The sequence below is a fragment of the Pelophylax lessonae genome, assembly GCF_965119305.1.
Source record: "Pelophylax lessonae genome assembly, chromosome: 3".
Lineage (NCBI taxonomy): Eukaryota > Metazoa > Chordata > Amphibia > Anura > Ranidae > Pelophylax > Pelophylax lessonae.
Genome location: NC_138770.1, coordinates 618,836,393 through 618,848,697, shown reverse-complemented (window position 1 = coordinate 618,848,697; position 12,305 = coordinate 618,836,393). Strand labels below are relative to the sequence as shown.

Here is a 12,305-nt window from a genome sequence, read left to right as displayed (position 1 = left end):
TTTACACAGTCGGGCGGATCTCCAAACTGGATTCCCCGACGACCGGGGCAGAGCAGCGGCGATCGCTGCCACTCCTCCCCTGGCCCGACTCTCGCTATGAATGAAAACAGCGGGAGCGAGCCTCCGGCGGCGCGCGAGCGCCGCCAACAGGGGGAGGAGACTGGCGAAGTAGGTCTACGTCGTCAGACCTACAAGAGCCACTTTGCGCAGTAGTACTACGGTACTCAGTGGTAAAGTGGTTAAAGGTACCTTTCCACTTGGATGTATAGCTACATAAAAGGTTAAACATATACAGTATTTTTACCTATTAACTATGAATCATCCTGCCGTTACCACCAAAATGTAATGATGGCACTTTCTGCCTTACCCTGCACAAAAAAAGATGTCATACTTACCTATTCTGTGCAACAATATTGCACAGAGTGGTCCCTTACCTCCTCTTTGGCAATCCCCCATTGGCGCTGTTTGCCCTGTGTGTCACGCTTTCAAGCTGGGCTCTGTGAGTCCATAGACACAAACAGGGAAGGTAAGCCACACCCCTGCTCCCTCCTTACAGGAATTTGACTGATAATAGCAGGAGTCTATGACTCCCGCTGCTCTCAGTGTCTCCTATGAGACCAGGAAGTGAAAGGAGTGCTGTTGCAGCCAGGACGGAGCAGAGAGAATCCAGGAAAGTGTTTAGGGATGGGAGAGTAGAAGAGGTAGTGGGAGTTTTTTTGTACATTAATGCAAGGAATGCACTAAGGTACAAAAAGCTTTGACATTAGAACCACTTTAGCTCCACAGTTAACCCTCTACACCAGGGTTTCTCAACTAAGGTTCCTCCAGAGGTTGCTAGGGATTTTTTGAGCAATTTCTACCTTTCAGATAAGTTCCCACTGACACCATTGATCTTTTTAGCCATCTGTACAGTGGCGGAGCCAGAGGGTTAGCTGGGGTGTCAATTGACACCCCAGAAAAAGTCCCTGCCACCCCTGTTGCCACCCCGATCCAGGCTGGCAGCGGAGGAATCACAGGCAGTGGTGGGATGGGATCAGCCGGTTCGCAGAACCGGCTGATCCCTCTAAGCTGGCGGCCAGGGTCAGGGAGCAGCAGAACAGTGCGTCCCGAAGCCGAGCCCGCCCATTCTGTGACAATAGCGAATGAAAATTCGCTATTGTCACATGGATCCTCCTCCGGCCAATCAGGGAGCGGGTCCTCCCGCTTCTTGATTGGCCGAATGGCAAATGCCGTGCCATTGGTCGAGGAGGCGCCGGCGGGAGGACTGAGAAGATGCAGGGAGCCGCGGACCGATGATAAGCTGCTGTGATGACCGTCCGTCCGTGAGGTAAGTAAGCCGGTCTCATGGGGGGGGGGGGGGACGCTGGCACTCTGCAATGATTGCGGGCAAATGCTGTGGCACTCTGCAATAATCATTGGGGGCAAGGCTGTGGCACTCTGCAATAATCATTGGGGGCAAGGCTGTGGCACTCTGCAATAATCATTGGGGGCATTGCTGTCTCACTCTGCAATAATCATTGGGGGCATTGCTGTCTCACTCTGCAATAATCATTGGGGGCATTGCTGTGGCACTCTGCAATAATCATTGGGGGCATTGCTGTCTCACTCTGCAATAATCATTGGGGGCAAGGCTGTGGCACTCTGCAATAATCATTGGGGGCATTGCTGTGGCACTCTGCAATAATCATTGGGGGCATTGCTGTGGCACTCTGCAATAATCATTGGGGGCAAGGCTGTCTCACTCTGCAATAATCATTGGGGGCAAGGCTGTCTCACTCTGCAATAATCATTGGGGGCATTGCTGTGGCACTCTGCAATAATCATTGGGGGCAAGGCTGTGGCACTCTGCAATAATCATTGGGGGCAAGGCTGTGGCACTCTGCAATAATCATTGGGGGCAAGGCTGTGGCACTCTGCAATAATCATTGGGGGCATTGCTGTCTCACTCTGCAATAATCATTGGGGGCATTGCTGTGGCACTCTGCAATAATCATTGGGGGCATTGCTGTGGCACTCTGCAATAATCATTGGGGGCAAGGCTGTCTCACTCTGCAATAATCATTGGGGGCATTGCTGTGGCACTCTGCAATAATCATTGGGGGCATTGCTGTCTCACTCTGCAATAATCATTGGGGGCAAGGCTGTGGCACTCTGCAATAATCATTGGGGGCATTGCTGTCTCACTCTGCAATAATCATTGGGGGCAAGGCTGTGGCACTCTGCAATAATCATTGGGGGCAAGGCTGTGGCACTCTGCAATAATCATTGGGGGCAAGGCTGTCTCACTCTGCAATAATCATTGGGGGCAAGGCTGTGGCACTCTGCAATAATCATTGGGGGCAAGGCTGTGGCACTCTGCAATAATCATTGGGGACAAGGCTGTGGCACTCTGCAATAATCATTGGGGGCAAGGCTGTCTCACTCTGCAATAATCATTGGGGGCAAGGCTGTGGCACTCTGCAATAATCATTGGGGGCAAGGCTGTGGCACTCTGCAATAATCATTGGGGGCAAGGCTGTGGCACTCTGCAATAATCATTGGGGGCATTGCTGTCTCACTCTGCAATAATCATTGGGGGCAAGGCTGTCTCACTCTGCAATAATCATTGGGGGCATTGCTGTCTCACTCTGCAATAATCATTGGGGGCAAGGCTGTGGCACTCTGCAATAATCATTGGGGGCATTTCTGTGGCACTCTGCAATAATCATTGGGGGCATTGCTGTGGCACTCTGCAATAATCATTGGGGGCATTGCTGTGGCACTCTGCAATAATCATTGGGGGCATTGCTGTGGCACTCTGCAATAATCATTGGGGGCATTGCTGTGGCACTCTGCAATAATCATTGGGGGCATTGCTGTGGCACTCTGCAATAATCATTGGGGGCATTGCTGTGGCACTCTGCAATAATCATTGGGGGCATTGCTGTCTCACTCTGCAATAATCATTGGGGGCATTGCTGTGGCACTCTGCAATAATCATTGGGGGCATTGCTGTGGCACTCTGCAATAATCATTGGGGGCATTGCTGTGGCACTCTGCAATAATCATTGGGGGGCATTGCTGTCTCACTCTGCAATAATCATTGGGGGCAAGGCTGTGGCACTCTGCAATAATCATTGGGGGCAAGGCTGTGGCACTCTGCAATAATCATTGGGGGCATTGCTGTGGCACTCTGCAATAATCATTGGGGGCATTGCTGTGGCACTCTGCAATAATCATTGGGGGCATTGCTGTGGTACTCTGCAATAATCATTGGGGGCAAACCTGTATCCTGTCTGTATCCTCTGATCACCACCACCTGTATCCTGTCTTTACTAGTAATGGCAGCGATCATTAGAGGGACTGCGACATTGCGGTGGACGAATCTGACACTAAATTACACTTTGTATATTGACCCCCCAAAATAATACCTAGCCACCCCTTTGCCACCCCTGTTTTAAAAGTCTAGCTCCGCCACTGCATCTGTAAGGGTATAATTCGTCCACTGACCACAAGTGTAAGGAGCATTTTCCCAGTGACCATTGCACTAATGTATCATGAGTTGTAGTTATAGAAATTTATAGCAGGGGTTCCCTGAGACCAGAAAGTTATTTCTGGGGTGAGTAAAGGTTGAGAAGGGCTGCTCTACACACAAATAATAGCTACAACCATGTGCATTAATGGAAATAAGCACCATTCACACTATCTGTTATAACAATTCCGACCTTTGTGAAATTTCTGTGGCTCTCTCATAGCATTGTACAGACATTAAACTATGGTAACGTTTCTCAAAGAGACAAGGATTCTTTAAGTTCTTATGCAGATAATTTAGACTAGGGATCTCCAAACTTTCTAAACAAAGTACCAGTTTACTGTCCTTCAAACATTGGGGGGTGGACTGTGATCCCTCAGGAGTAGAAAATGCCCCAGCGTCAGTGGGAGTAAACAATGCCTCTGATTTAAGAATATTACCCCATTGTTGGTGTAATTGGGAGGAAAAGTGCCCCATTGTTGGTGTCATTGGGAGGAATATTGCCCCACTGTTGATATCATTGGGAGGAATAGTGCTCCATCGTTGGTTTCATTGGGAGGTATAGTTCCCCATTGCTGGTATCAATGGGAAGAATGATGCCCCGAGGGCCGTATAATGGCATGCAAAGGACTGCATTTGGCCCACAGGCTGCAGCGAGGAGACTGCTGATTTAGACAACCAGCTTTAGCGTTTTTAAATATTATTGTAATAAAAGAAAGTAAAAATGGTGCAACAACAAAATTTACAGAAAAATAATTAAAATGACAACACTAACAGACAGTAGCAACAGTAAAATGAATGGGAATAAAAGCAAAAAAGTGCTTAGAGAGAGGTAATAAACTCAAAAACAAACTTTTATCACATTGCATATTGCGATATAAGCTAACCAGAATACCTTTAATATCCAGGAGCTGTCACTGACTGCGGGTACTGATAAAAGTGTGGGTGAGGATAATGCCCCGTACACACGTTCAGATAATCGGATGACTTATCGTTCGCATTTTGTTGCATGATACTAACATCGAATTCAACAATGCGTACAAACCGTATGATTTTTGTCGTACGATTCGGGAAAAGCTTCCTGGTTGCTTAGCTACGTATCAGATGGTGCAAAACAAAAACAATGGCAGCCAGGCTTTTTCCATGCTATTTTAGTGTTTCTGATCATGCGCGGTCTTTGTCGATCGATATTTATCGGACGCATAGTGTACTGATGAAAAGATTGTCATTCGCGGGGCTATCGTACGACAGAAGTTTTCCTGTATGTCCCTTCGGATTTTGTTGGATGAACTGTCATGATCGGCTGTCGAAAGCTGTGTACTAACGATCAGATTATCGTGCGATCAGGTCGAAAGTGAGTTTTATCGTACGATTATTGGAACGTGTGTACAGGGCATTACTCAGGTCCAGTTCAACATATTTTATTGCTGCTGGCCCAGGAGGGAAATGCCCTCCTACCTCCCAGTCTAGTCCTCCCCTGTCTCTAATCATATATTCATGTACTTAATAACAGATTCTAATTTTGCCATAACAAACTTCCAGAGATAAAAAAAAAAAAACAGCCTCATTATTATATACACCGTATGTTGTTTCTGAATACAATAAAGTACATTCATTTTCCTCCAGCTCAGCATCGCTATTTGTAATTCTCACCCATGTTTTGCAATTTATCTACTCCCTGTTAATATTGTAGGTGATTTTTTATGGTGACTGTGACAGAAGCTGCCGATCGCGCTCTCTCGCCCCCTGATAAATAAACAACGCACACACCTGACCTTTGGGTTAACAGGTTTTAATGCCTCCTCTACTCAGCAATCTAACAGATTCAATTACCATAAAGGTTCAAGAGCTCGAGCGCATACTGAAAGCCAGCCGCCATATGCCCGTATAGGCGCCGCGCTACGGCACGCGCTCCAGAGCCCCCCAGAGAGCTTCCTTAATTGTAAATAATTTCACCACGCGACACAATCAAGTCACCTTGAATGGAAAGGAAAAAAAAAAAAGAAAAAAGCTTCAACGTGCAGAGGGAAAGTGTTATTTAAGCTTTACTGGGCTGCGTTAAATTCTGCAATTTGAAGGGCTGTTAAGTTTTTCAATTGAAATTTCATTTAAAATGCAGGTGCCTTTTATTATATCGAAGCTTTACTGCTCTCTAGGTACAAGAGGAGAACATGGTGCAATAACAGCAGTCTAGCTCGATCACTGATCAGTGTAACAGCTGTAATTTTGGAACATTTGCCATTGTTATAAAGCACATCCTGATAAGTAAGAAATTGCTACGGCAGATCAGGGGAAACACCACAGCCCTATCTGTTGCCCAGAGCGAGTTTTGACATTTATGATTTTTTTTTCTTTCTTTTTTTTTTTTCTTGTGTGTCTCAGAGCTGTAGATTTTATTGTATATCTTAAAAAAAGAAGATATAGTTGCATTTGGTAATTGTTTAAAATGGCCTGAGTTTTTTTAAGCTTCAAATGTCAGGGGGTTTAGAATGTAACAAAATATGTCAGATGGGGAATTTGAGAATGTTTATTATATATATTGCGCACATATAATACGGAATGGTCTGTGCGCTGGAAGCAAAGGTTTCCCCGTGACTTTTGGACAGCGGATGACCTTCCTTGGAGACCAGCAAAATGACTGCCGGTGCCGATTGCTTAACCCCTGACTACTGATGTATGGATTTTATATTTTGGTCATGTGGCCCCTTAAAGTGGGTTTAAAGTTTAATCTGCTGAACCCTCACTTCTAACTTATTTCAAAATAAGCTATAGTTGTTTTTATCATTTTTAGTCATTTGAATGTTTTTTTTTCCAGATTTTCAAGTGTATGAGATCAGCCTAAAAGACAACTGTACCTTTGTACATCTAATTAATTTCTCCAGCTACTTGGACAAAAACCCTAAAGCTGAATTCCAGGAATTCAGCTACTTTGTAAAAAATAATGGTACAATATGGTTTAAGTCCAGCAAGGTGCATGAAACCTCCTGGGCTTATCTCCAATATTTACATTTGACAGGTTTATTGCTCTGCCTGAGAGACACCGGGTGCAACTTAAGATTTCTGGATATTAGGGCAGGAGGATTCAAATAACTGACCTGAATATTTAGTAGGGTCTATCCAGTCCCTGGGGAGTTGTCTAGATGATGGATGGGTTCCTGTTAAATAGGTTGGAACCCAGAGGAGTTTTTCTTCCCTTGAGAGAGAATAGATCTGTAAGCTCCAGGGGGCTGTTTGCCCCGGGGCACTCCTGGGCTAGGCTGCTTTCTTGGGGCTGCATTCATGGGTTGTGTACAGTCTAGGACCCATTGAGCCTCTTCCTGTGTACTGAAGTTTTCATGGTCTCCAGCTGTGAAATGTGAACTACCTCATTCTCCTATGACATGCGCTACACTTTGCTGCATGGTCTCCAGCTGTGCGCATATAGACTATTCTAGATTGCTACTCCATCTTACAGTATGTGATTACTATTAGTGCTACGAAGATAGAAGTGTCCTCTGCTAGCAACCTGTTTTGTTTTGAAATATCCTACATCACTCCCAGAACCCAAGTTCTACTAGCAGTAAATTTACAAAAAAAGGCACCCCTAGACCGTTTATGGAACCAGAACGGATGGACTGCTGCTGTGTGTCTGGCTACCTCTGCATTAACCTGGGAAAGAACCTATTTAAATCCACAGCGGCCTCTACGGGTGTGAGCCTCACACATACATGAACCACTGTCAGGCTCCAGAAACAAAGGAGGATTGATTTGCAAGCAACAATGCTGTATTTAATTTTTCTTGCATGTGATTTGTTATGCTCTGCATATGCTTCACCACAACCCATAGTTGTTACTTCCTTATTAGAAATTCTTCCCCACCCTTGGTCTCAAAAACTATAATATGTAAATTTCCAGCCTTGATTTTATGTCTTGGTTCAGATAGAGAGGAATGTAGACAGAAGCTTTAGATTGCTGAAGTTCACAGGTTGCTGATGAGGGAGAAAGGCAATAAGATAAGACCCTATCCTTGTATGTGTACCTCTTTTGTGTCTCCCTGGTGGCAGAGGTTGTCCTGTCATCTCTCCTTCTTTAGTTTATCTTCCTCCCTAAACTGTCTTTCCTTACACAGTGTGTCATTCCTGTTGCTTTCTTCCCCCTTCAGAAACAGTAAATCTTAAAGCTGTAATCTGTATGGCCTGTAGTGGCTCTAATTTTAAGCATAGTGCTGAGGACAGAGAGCAACTGAGCATATGCAGAGAAGGGAGGGGCCGTGCATTACTGAATTTTAAACAGTATAGGCACTTCTTTTTAATGTTTTTAGGTAGCTAAATCTGCAAAAGGGGCCAGAAATTTCTACTTGATGTAAAAAACATGCATAAAGATAAAAAAAATCATGTTGGGACTTACATATAAAACTCACCTTTATTGTCAAGTCTTCAAAAAAAAACACATCACCACAAATAAAATATTGGAACACAGCATACAACATCTAATGCATTTTGAACTAATTCAGCACTTACAGTGGGCATAGAAAAGAATTACCCTCTTTAAAAAAATCAAATTTTGTTGCTTTGCAGCCTGAAATGAAGACAGACACAGTTTTTGTTGTATGCAGCTGTATTTACTGAGTGCAACTTATAACATCCAACTGAATAACACCAACATGTCAGAATTTAAAAAAAACAAAAAAAAAAAACAGAACCACTGAGTTGGAAAAAGGATCACCTACTTGTGTTAGTATTTTGTTGAACCACCTTTTGCTTTAATTACAGCCTTAAGTCTGTTGGGATGTGCTTCTACCAACTTTGCACATCTAGACTTTGCAATATTTGCCCACTCTTCTTTGAAGAACTACTTAAGTTCAGTCAAATTTGATGGTGACCGTTTGTGGACTGCAGTCTTCAAGTCATTCCACAAATTTTCAATGGGGTTTCAGTATGGGTTCTGACTAGGCCATGCAAGGGCATCCACATTTTTCTCCTTCAGCCCCTGTGTGGTCATTTTTGCTTTGTACATTGGGTCATTGTCATGTTGGAAGGTAAACCTTCTTTCCATTGACAATATTCAGGCAGAGGGCAGCAGATTTTCCTCAAAGTTTGATGGTATTTTGCCCCATCCATTTTTCCCTTCTATCCTGACAAGTGCTCATGTCCCTGCTGCAGGGAAACACCCCCATAACACAATATTACCACCTCCATGCTTTACTATAGGAATGGTGTTATTTGGATGGTGTGCTGCATTTGATTTCTGCCAGACATATCGTTTGATGTTGAGGCCAAATCATTACATTTGAAGTCTCATCTGATGATAACACGTTTTTCAATGTGGCCTCAGAATCTTCAAGGTTCATTTTGCCAAAGCTCAGTTGTGACTACATGTGGTCTTTCCTAAGGAGTGGCTTTTTTCTTTCAACCCTCCCATACAAGCCGCATTTGTAGAGAGTTTGTGATATTGTTGTCACATGCACACAATGACCACACTTTGTTATAAATTCTTGCAAGTGCTTCAGAGTTGCTTTAAGCCTCTTGGTAACCTCTCTGACCAGTTTCCTCCTGGCTCTTTCATCCAGTTTGGAGCGATGTCCTGATCAAGGGAGAGTCTGTGTTGTACCAAATACCCTCTACTTCTTAATAATAGACTTCACGGGCAAGAACCCAACAGACCCAGGCTCTTACCGTCCCATATCCTTGCTTAATGTAGACTCAAAAATTCTATCTAAAATTGTGGCCTTGCGCCTAGCTGACATTATTTAATCCATCACACACCCAGCACAGGCGGGCTTCACTAAAGGAAGGTCAGCCTCCTTCAATTTACGGAAAGTCCTAACTCTATTGGAACATGCAAAAACTCACCCCTTGGAAGATATAGCGATCAACACTTTGGATGCTGAGAAAGCCTTTGATATTGTGAGGTTTCACTGGCTTTCTCTGGTCTTACAAAAATTTGGCTTTAATGGTCCCTTCTGCCACTTTATAAACAGCATCTACTCATCCCCTTTCCACCAGAATTGTTGTGGCGGGAATGATCCCTGACTCATTCGAACTCCACAAGGGCATGAGAGAGGGTTGTCCCCTGTCCCCGTTACTTTTTAATCTAGCAATAAATCCGCCCTCCTATCTCATTAGCAAGGCCCCCATACAGGGCATCCTCATTGGTCAAGAAGAATTAAGGGTAGTCCTCTTCGCAGATGACATACAGTTTTTTTCATGACATAGGCTTGTTATTGCAGATATTCGATTCCTTTAGGGTATGCTCATGCCTTAAAATAAACTATAGCAAAAGCGAGATACTCCCTCTTAATAAGAGGAAATCACATACATGGGCCCCATCCTCCCCATCCTCTACCTTCCTTGTTAACAACAATCATATCACTTATTTGGGGATTAAGATTGGCAGAGAACCTTCTTCCCTCTATCATCTCAACTTTCCTCCTTTGATTAACAAGATTGTAGGCAAACTAGATATGTGGATGGAGCTCCCGTTATCGCTCATTGGGACATGTTCTCTATTTAAAGTGGTAAGCTTTACATGCCTTTTATACCCACTCCAAACTATTCCTCTACTTCTAAAACATAACGATATTAACAAAATTAATACCGCCTTAACAGCTTTCCTCTGGCACAAAAAAAAAAGCCCAGAATTGCACTCAGTAAACTTTATCTCCCAAGGAGCGAGGGGCTGGCAGTGGAGTGGGAGTGTATAATATTTCTTGCTTGCTACAAGCTGGTCTGGATTGGATACTCTAAGCCTCCCGATACACCAACTTTAACCTTGGGGCAGCATTGGCAAAACTATATGAACTGTCAGCGCTCTTTCTCTGTGCCAACAAAATGATCCCTCCTCTTCTGATCTTCTAATCTACTGATCAGAGACACTGTCAAAGCCTAGATAGAAACAAGAAAGAAACTTGACCTGTCTCCCCTCATTTCTAACCTGCCTATACTAGGTAATCCTATGTTACCCCAAGGAATGCATTCTCTCAATGGAAAGCAAGAGGCCTGACCAACGTAGTATCCCTATATGATGCCACTTCAGGAGACCTAAAAACCTTTGACTCTATAATGGAAGAATTCCTTGTACCAAAAAAACAATTTCTACATATTCTACAGCTTTCCAATTTTATCAACAAGTCCTGCCCGATCAAATCCAAGAGATTTCGAATATCATTGTTTAATAAACTTTTGGGGAAAAAACAATATTCCGTGGGAGATATATACAAGCCCCCCAACTCATTCTTCACAAAACCTCTACAAAATACATCAGTGAAAGCCTGGGCCAAGGACCTTCCAGGGGAAAATTTCTTAGACAACATTCTGGAAAGATACTCTACCCCCCCCAGTTTAATACATAATTAAATATGAAGAGAAACCCAATTTAAATCCTCCACAGAGCATACTTCCCCTTCTCCTCAAACTATCCTGAAATGAAAGGAATATGCCCCTGGTGCTCGACCTCAAAGCCCACCCTTTTTCATCACCTGTGGCATTGCTATGCTATTTCTGACTACTCATGTTCTCTCTTTCACATTTGGAATAACAAACCAACTGCTCACCTTGCTCCTTCTGTTCTGCTGTCCACATGCAAGTTTCCCCCCAAATGGTGCACAACCCCAGAACCTTTAAACCAATTATCAATGGATCTTGCTTTGCCTCCTAATAGCCACAGACAGATACTGAAACACTGGATCTCTTCATCCACGCCCACAATTTCAGAAATAAAAAATGATCTCAAGACTCTTCTCCTTAGAGAAACACTGGACAGTTCTTTATAGAATGACCAGTCTTCAAAAAGGTATGAACTCAGATGGCGTTCCTTCATTAACAAATGCCTCACCCCCAGGAAAGAGATGAGATACAACCCTCGACCACATGATCACCTGACTGTACCCCCATACCCCACAGCATACTCTCCCCAACAATCAAATTACCTCCCCTCTCGAGTTTCCCCCTCCCTCCCCCTAATGATATTTCGGTCACTTTACCACTGTCCAGTTTTTCTCTGTAATCTTGTTCCTTATCGGTCACATAAAAGAGGGTATTATTGTTCCCACAGAATATTTGGTCATCCAACTGTGTATCTAAATGTATATTGGTTATTTACTTGAACCCATACCAGTTTACAACCACTTTTGTGTAAAGAATATAATGTTCTCTAATACCCTATGTTATTTTTGGATAAACTTAATAAAATCTATTTGAAAAAAAAAAAAAAAAATAATAATAATAGACGTCACTGTGCTTCTAGGCATTGATAAAGCCTTTGACATTTTTTGTATCCATCTCCTCACTTGTGCCTGTCCACAACTTTATCCTGGAGATCTTTTGACAGTGCCTTGCCACACATAGTTGATTGTTTGCTTCAGTTTCACTGTCAGAGGCTGAAATGTTCAAGGAAAGCTCTTTTCATGCTGAGCTAATCAAAATGACCACAGCTGATCACAGTTGAATGGCAAATGGTTTTGTGTGCCTTTAAAAAGGTAATTAGCCACACCTGATTGAGTTTACAAGTCATTGTTAGGAGGAGGGTGATCCTTTTTCCAACTCAGCGATTCTGTTTTAAATTTATTTTTATATTTTTTCTGCCATGTTGGTGTTATATTTTTCACTAGGATGTTATAAATACTGCTGGATAAAGTGACAACTGTGTCTGTCTTCATTTCAGACTGCAAAGCAACAAAATGTAATTATTTAAAAAAAAAAAAGGGGGGGGGTGATTCTTTTCTATACCCACAGTAACCCATAGCTGACCAGTCAACTATGATTAAGCACTGTTTTTCCACGTAACTATTCACTTTATCTATAACTATACACGTGTT

At 43.3% G+C, this 12,305-nt stretch overlaps 1 protein-coding gene across 1 annotated transcript in view; it reads right to left on the bottom strand.

Annotated features, from left to right (window-relative positions):
- Nucleotides 1-12,305, bottom strand: part of USH2A (usherin) — a gene marked incomplete at its 5' end in the record, with an annotated part of 1,334,617 nt that overhangs the window by 513,355 nt on the left and 808,957 nt on the right. The gene's annotated exons all lie outside the window — the stretch shown is intronic.